A 7,800-nucleotide genomic window follows, 5' to 3' on the forward strand; every position below is an offset into this window, starting at 1 on the left:
ATAACTGTCATCGAAACCTTAAGCGTGCGGACCCTACGGGTTCGAGAACTATGTAGACATGACCTAGAACTATTCTTGGTCAATAACCAATAGCGGAACCTGGATGCCCATATTGGCTCCTACATATTCTACGAAGATCTTTATCGGTGAAACCGCATAACAACATACTTTGTTCCCTTTGTCATCGGTATGTTACTTGCCCGAGATTCGATCGTCGATATCCAATACCTAGTTAAATCTCGTTACCGACAAGTCTCTTTACTCGTTACGGAATGCATCATCCGGCAACTAACTCATTAGTCACATTGCTTGCAAGGCTTATAGTGATGTGCATTACCGAGAGGGCCCAGAGATACCTCTTCGACAATCGGAGTGACAAAACCTAATCTCGAAATACGCCAACCCAACATGTACCTTTGGAGACACCTGTAGTACTCCTTTATAATCACCCAGCTACGTTGTGACGTTTGGTAGCATCCAAAGTGTTCCTCCGGTAAACGGGAGTTGCATAATCTCATAGTTACAGGAACATGTATAAGTCATGAAGAAAGCAATAGCAATATACTAAACGATCAAGTGCTAGGCTAACGGAATGGGTCATGTCAATCGCATCATTCTCCTAATGATGTGATCCCGTTAATCAAATGACAACTCTTTTGTCCATGGCTAGGAAACTTAACCATCTTTGATTCAATGAGCTAGTCAAGTAAAGGCATACTAGTGACACTATGTTTGTCTATGTATTCACACATGTATTATGTTTCCGGTTAATACAATTCTAGCATGAATAATAAACATTTATCATGATATAAGGAAATAAATAATAACTTTATTATTGCCTCTAGGGCATATTTCCTTCATCGACAAGTGTGAAGGATGTCAGTTCTACTCCAATATGTCACACAAGCCCGCCTCAGCCTTGAAGACCATTCCAATCGTCTGGCCTTTCGCTGTTTGGGGGTTAGATATGGTTGGACCACTGAGAACTGGCAGGAGCGGCGTCACCCATGTACTGGTGGCAGTCGACAAGTTCACCAAGTGGATCGAAGCCAAACCCATTAAAAATCTTGATGCTGGCATTGCCATCAGCTTCATCAGAGAATTGATATTCAGATATGGAGTTCCGCATAGCATCATCACTGATAATGGGTCAAACTTCGATTCCGATCAATTCAAAGCCTTCCGCGCTTCTCAAGGCACACGAGTCGACTACGCTTCAATCGCCCACCCCCAGTCGAATGGACAAGAAGAAAGAGCAAACGGCCTAATTCTCAAAGGATTGAAACCCCGGTTGATGCGTGACCTCAAGCACGCAGCAGTCGCATGGGTCGACGAACTTCCATCAGTTCTTTGGGGATTGAGGACTACTCCAAATCGGTCGACTGGGAGAACTCCGTTCTTTCTGGTCTATGGAGCTGAAGCGGTTCTGCCAAGTGACCTTCTCATAATGCACCGCGAGTCGAGCTCTACTCTGAAGTCGAAGCAGAACAAGCCCGGCAGGACACAGTCGACCTTCTGGAAGTAGAAAGAGAGATGGCCATGATCCGATCGACCATCTATCAGCAAGACTTGCGCCGATTCTACGCCAGAAATGTGAAGAGCCGAGCCTTCCAAGAAGGAGACTTGGTCCTCCGAGTGGACCAACAGAAGCCACACAAACTCACCCCTACTTGGGAAGGCCCCTTCATTGTTACCAAAGTTCTCCACAACGGAGCATACCGTCTTTATAATGTCGATCGCCAGATTGACGAGCCACGAGCTTGGAATGCGGATCTGCTCCGCCCCTTTTATACTTAAGTATTCACTCGGATGAGTTGTAATAAAAGTACTTCTGTAGTTTATTCATCAAAGACAAGAGTTTTATAATTTTCCCAGTGATTGTTGTTACTTTTGTCCACATAAAGCAGTCCCCCAGTGGGTGGCTTAGCTGCGAATCCGTTTCGCCTAAGTTTGTAAAAAAAATCCTTTCCGAGTGGTGAGCCAGCCTCCCACTTGGAGGCTTAGCTGCGAATCCGTTTCGCCTAAGTTTAAGCAAAATCCTACCGAGTGGTAAGCCAGCCCTCCACTCGGAGGCTTAGCTGCAAATCCGTTTCACCTAAGTTTAAACAAAATCCTACCGAGTGGTAAGCCAGCCTTCCACTCGGAGGCTTAGCTGCAGTCCAAGTACTCGCCTAAGTTTAAACAAAATCCTGCCGAGTGGTGAGCCAGCCTTCCACTTGGGGGCTTAGCTGTAGCCTAGTGTTCGCCTAAGTACAAATACAACATGCGCTCCACAAGGAGGACGAAGCGTAGGTCAACTGCTACCATCTCCTTCCGAGCTACGCCACAAATACAACGTGCGACCCGCAAGGAGGACGAAGCGCAGGTCGACTGCTACCTTCTCCTTCTGAGCTACGCCACAAATACAACGTGCGACCCGCAAGGAGGACGAAGCGCAGGTCGACTGCTACCTTCTCCTTCAGAGGTACACCACAAAAATCCTACCGAGTGGAGAGCAAACCTCCCACTCGGAGGCTTAGCTGCAGCCCAGTGCTCGCCTAAGTTTTTGAAAATCCTACCGAGTGGAGAGCAAACCTCCCACTCGGGGGCTTAGCTGCAGCCCAGTGCTCGCCTAAGTTTTTGAAAATCCTACCGAGTGGAGAGCAAACCTCCCACTCGGGGGTTTAGCTGCAGCCCAGTGCTCGCCTAAGTTTTCGAAAATCCTACCGAGTGGAGAGCAAATCTCCCACTCGGGGGCTTAGCTGCAGCCCAGTGCTCGCCTAAGTTTTTGAAAATCCTACCGAGTGGAGAGCGAACCTCCCACTCGGAGGCTTAGCTACAGCCCAGTGCTCGCCTAAGTTTTTGAAAATCCTACAGAGTGGAGAGCAAACCTCCCACTCGGGGGCTTAGCTGCATCCCAGCGCTCGCCTAAGTTTTTGAAAATCCTACCGAGTGGAGAGCAAACCTCCCACTCGAGGGCTTAGCTGCAGCCCAGTGCTCGCCTAAGCATGACGAGGTACAAGTCGATTGCAATTTGTGCTTCGTCCCTACCTGCAAAAGTGCATCACAAACACTAGTATATATTCCGAGCGAAGGACAATGATCGTTCGAAGGCGAATGCAAACATACTCAATGGCAAACCCAAGTTCAGATAACGTCCTACGGATCCAGGACTGCTCAGGCACCAAGCCTGTTAAAGTTTATCGATTACAAAAACCACTCGGCATTCCGAGGCAAATTTAAGGCATCAAGCATAGAAGTTTTATACTCCTCCTGTGGAGGACTGGAACGCGCAACGAACTCGTCCAGGTCGATTCCATCTGCGATCCGAGTGGCAGCAGCAATGAAGGTCTCCATGAAAGATCGGAAGTCATGCTTCTTGGTATTGGCCACCTTGAGAGACGCCAGCTTGTCCTCTCGCGCGTCCTTGCAGTGAACACGGACCAGAGACAGAGCAACGCCGGCACCACATCTGGCAGAAGACTTCTTCCATTCTTGCACTCGACTTGGAACTTCGTTCAGTCGAGTCATCAGAGACTCGAGGTCGTTCTGAAGTGTTTCTCCTAGACAGAGTACTGTGTCGATGTGCGATGTTGCAACCTTTAGTCTTGCAAGATAGTCGACCACAGCAGCAACACGAGACTCGAGACGGAGCATGTTCATGGCGGCTTCATCCTTCACAGGAGAGTTGATGGGATCCAAGCCAGTCTCCACTCGACTAGTCTCCTCTTCAAAGTTTTGGCAGAATTCTGTGGATACAATCCAAGGATGAGCTAACAGTCCTACAATAAGTCAATGATTGCAAGTCAGTCGGATATAAGGGGTTACCTTCGAGCATGAGGAATAACTTCTTGGCGAGCCCTCCCAGATAAGCCTCTAAGTCGTTCTTCTTTCCCACCAGTTCGCTAGCCTTGTCACTCAGGGCTATCTTGTCATTCTTCAGTCGGCTGACCTCCTTGTTGGCCGCGTCAAGAGCTGCTTTCATATTGGTATTCTCCTCTTCAAGTTTGCTGATTGAAGCCAGCTTTTCTTCTGCGAGTTTCGTCTTGTCCGAAGCCGCTTTCTGCGCCTCGGCGAGGTCAAGGTCCTTCTTCTTCAGAACATCCTTCAGTTTATCTGCAAAATGACAGTGAGATCAGACTCAGGAATGGACAAAAAATAAGGGCAGTCGTCAAGGTTCTCACCAAACATACCTTTTGCCTCCTCCTTCGCCTTCGTGAAGTTCTCCTGGACAAGCTTCAGATCAAGTTCGAGCTGGATATGCTTGTTCTCCAACTCAGTATAACGAGCCACAAGCTTGCAAGATTTCTGCGAAAGATCAGTCGACAAACATCAAAGACAGGTCACTTCTGAGTGACTAAGAGAAAAATCGTAGCATTTCTAAGACTACAGCCGAATCAAAATATTCAACCGTAGTCTCGGGGACTACACCCAGTGGGTGCACTCATCGTGCCCCCAATGGTTCTACCGGCTCAGATCGATCAGTCGACCGAAAGAGACAAAAAGGTTATGATCATAAATCATAGCTAACTACCAACAGTTAGACACAGTTTAAAAAAAGAGAGCAAAGTACTCTTCAGACCATAGCCGACTAACAGCAGTCGACCATGATCTCGGGGACTACACCCAGTGGGTGCACTCAGCGTGCCCCCACTGGTTCCATGATTCCATTCGACCAGATCGAGTGAAGAAAGTAAAAGAGGAAAAAGTTCAAGACATAAAGACTATAGTCGACTGCCAGCAGTCCACCGTAGTCTCGAGGACTACACCCAGTGGGTGCACTCAGCGTGCCCTCACTAATCCAGACATTTCAATCGACACACCCAGTGGGTGTATGACAAATACTAAGATTTTCTGAAAGAAAAATTGTCAGGTATCATATCCTAACAGAACAGGCGGTGGTCAACTAACCTGGACATTGCTCTGAAGAGCTGAACTTGCATCATAAGCTGCTTGGCTGGCGTCTCGGATCACCTTCACCTGCTCCATCATGACCCCCGCCTGGCGTATGGCTTCCTTGGCAGCACCTGCTTGGTCCTCTGGGACGCGGTGTGTGGAGAAGAGGGAAGGTGGATCAGCACTCGACGACGGAGGGCGGGCACTCGTCAATGGCACCGCAAAAGACACGGTAGCCCGAGCAACGTTGCCTCCCTCCGGAACCAATGTCTCAGGTGCTGATGCAACCTGAGCAGTCTTGCCAGCAGATGCTTTCCTATTCCTCCTTTGCCTCAGTGGATCCTCATCGTCATCGTCAGGGAGATTGATGATAATGCTAGATGGAGCTACAGAAAAGGTTCAAAGTTAAAAATGAAGATCCGATCGACCGAAAGCGAAACTGCACAGATCATACCAGGATTGGAAGTAGCAGCATCCTCCATTTCTTGATCTTCATGCCTGGCTGAGGTCTCAGAAGTAGCAGCACCGCGATTTCAAAAATCAGTCAGTCAGTGATCGGGTCGACCAAGAATATATCCATGTTAAAAGAGAAAACATGAGTTATGCCAATACACAGAAACAGTCGGAATCTCCATCCTCATCTTTGGTAGGGCCTTCGCCGGTTTTGACGGTGCCACTCGGGGTTGCTTCGACGCTTTCTCAGTCGGCGCCAGAGAAGTCGTCCGAGGGCGTTTGGTCGACTGCCCAGCAGGCACGGCTCCTTTGCCACGCTCGACCGCAGGATCATGGGCGAGCTTCGACCGTCTTTCAGTACGAGGAGGCTCGTCTACCTCCTCCTCTTCCTCATCAGAGCCAGCATCTTCTTCACCCTCGTCGCCGTCCAGCTCCCACTCCTCCTGACTTTCACCTCCACTTCCTTCTTCTTCTTCGGTCCATTCTTGTGCCCCGTTGGGCATCGAGTACATCTCGGTAGTGATCTGGAAGACAACAAACAAGACAAAAGTCAGTCGACCGAATTGCAGCAAAGTGGAATGAAGAAAACAGAGTCACAGTCAGAGAAATGTGGTCAGCCCTTGTCTGGTTCGTATGACTGGTCGAGTGGCGGGATCCTCCTGGCTCCACGAGGATTATCTTTGTTCCCTGTGATGGCAGTCATCCACCTCTCCAAAGTGGCATCGTCGACCTCCTCCGGGTGGACCCGAGTGGTTTCTTCAGTACCAGAGTACAACCACATTGGATGGCCCTGATATTGAAGTGGCTGAATACGCCGCCGAAGGAAAACCTCTAGAAGATCCATGCCCGTCACTCCGTCGCGAATGAGCTGGACTACGCGCTCCACCAACATCCTAACCTGAGCCTTCTCCTCCGAAAGCACCTTCAGAGAAGATGGCTTGTTCACTCGGTCCATCGAGAACGGGGGGAGACCAGTCGACTGCCCTGGCGTCGACTGGTCTTGGTAGTAGAACCAGGTCGACTACCACCCTCGAACTGACTCGGGAAGGGTCATGGCTGGAAAGGCACTCTTACTCCTCATCTGAACCCCAAGACCCCCACACATCTGGATAACTTGGGTTTTCTCGTCATTCGGGCTAGCCTTTTTCACCGTCTGAGAGCGACAGGTGAAAATGTGTTTGAAAAGGCCCTAGTGTGGCCGACAACCCAAGAAGTTTTCGCACAAAGACACAAAAGCGGCGAGATAGGCAGTGGAGTTGGGTGTGAAGTGATGGAGTTGTGCCCCAAAGAAGTTTAGAAACCCCCGAAAGAAAAGATTCGGCAGCAGAGAAAAACCGCGATCTACATGGGTGGCTAAGAGGAGGCACTCACCCTCCTGAGGCTGGGCTACAACTCCTTCCCCGGAAGCCTTGTTGACCCATGGGGGATCAGTCCTTCGTTGGCCAGGTCGTCGAGGTCCTTCTGGGTGATGGTCAAGCGGATCCAGTCTCCCTGGATCCAGCCTTGTGGTAGGCTGGACTGCGACGAGGATCCGCCCCGACTAGTCGCTCTCCCCTTTGCCTTCGCCGTCGCCTTCTTCGCCCGCTCCAAAGCCGCCATCTTTTCCTTCACCATCATCACCGGCGAGGCGCGCAAGGATCAGCAGGGCGGAGGTGGAAGCGAGCGCAGCGGACGAGTTCGAAGAAGTGGGAGAGGGGAATGAGGGCGCACTGTTCGAAAAAACCCCGTCCGGCGCCTTACATGAAGTCTTTTCCGAGTGGCTGACTAGTAGGCCCGGACGATCCTGTCAAATCCCACAACAGGCGCGCACGTGATACGTCGCGAAAAAGATGACACAGAGATCGAGGCGTCTTTGACTTATCCCATCTGAGTGCCGCGACCTCCTCCGCTTCGCGCGCTTCCCGAAATTCGGAGCCCATCAAATCCGCGAATAGCAAAGCAACTTGTCAGACAGCAGATTTCCCCCGATCCGTCGCCCAAAAATCTCCAAGTTCGTAAAAGTTCACTCGGCAGATGCAAAGAATGGATCAAGGCGACTGAAAGAGAAGTTGACGCAATCACTAAAAAGTCATTGGTCCAGAGTAAGACACTATCGCAGCATGAAAAGCAGGTCGGAAGAATTCTCAACCCCTTCCTCACTCAAACCTCAATCTATTCGGGGGCTAATGATGAAGCCATGTACCTAGGGTAGGGTCATGGACCTGTCCAAGGTACCCTCCCCAAGGACACCTCTAGAAGAAACTGTCTTTCAGTCGACCTGGAAGGATTCCACTCGACGGACTCGAAGGCACTCGACCATGAAGACTCACTCGACCACCAGGAGATCCAGGGTCACTCTGCATCCAAACGGTCTGTTATTAAGTAGTCTTTATGGCCATGATATCACTTTATGTAAGACGTTACCAGTAACGCCAGACCTTTATGTACATTGAACCCTCCACTACGTGGGCTGGCTGGGGTCCTGGCGCACTC

This window comes from Triticum aestivum, chromosome 6B (genome assembly GCF_018294505.1).
Source record: "Triticum aestivum cultivar Chinese Spring chromosome 6B, IWGSC CS RefSeq v2.1, whole genome shotgun sequence".
NCBI classification, from domain to species: Eukaryota; Viridiplantae; Streptophyta; class Magnoliopsida; order Poales; family Poaceae; genus Triticum; species Triticum aestivum.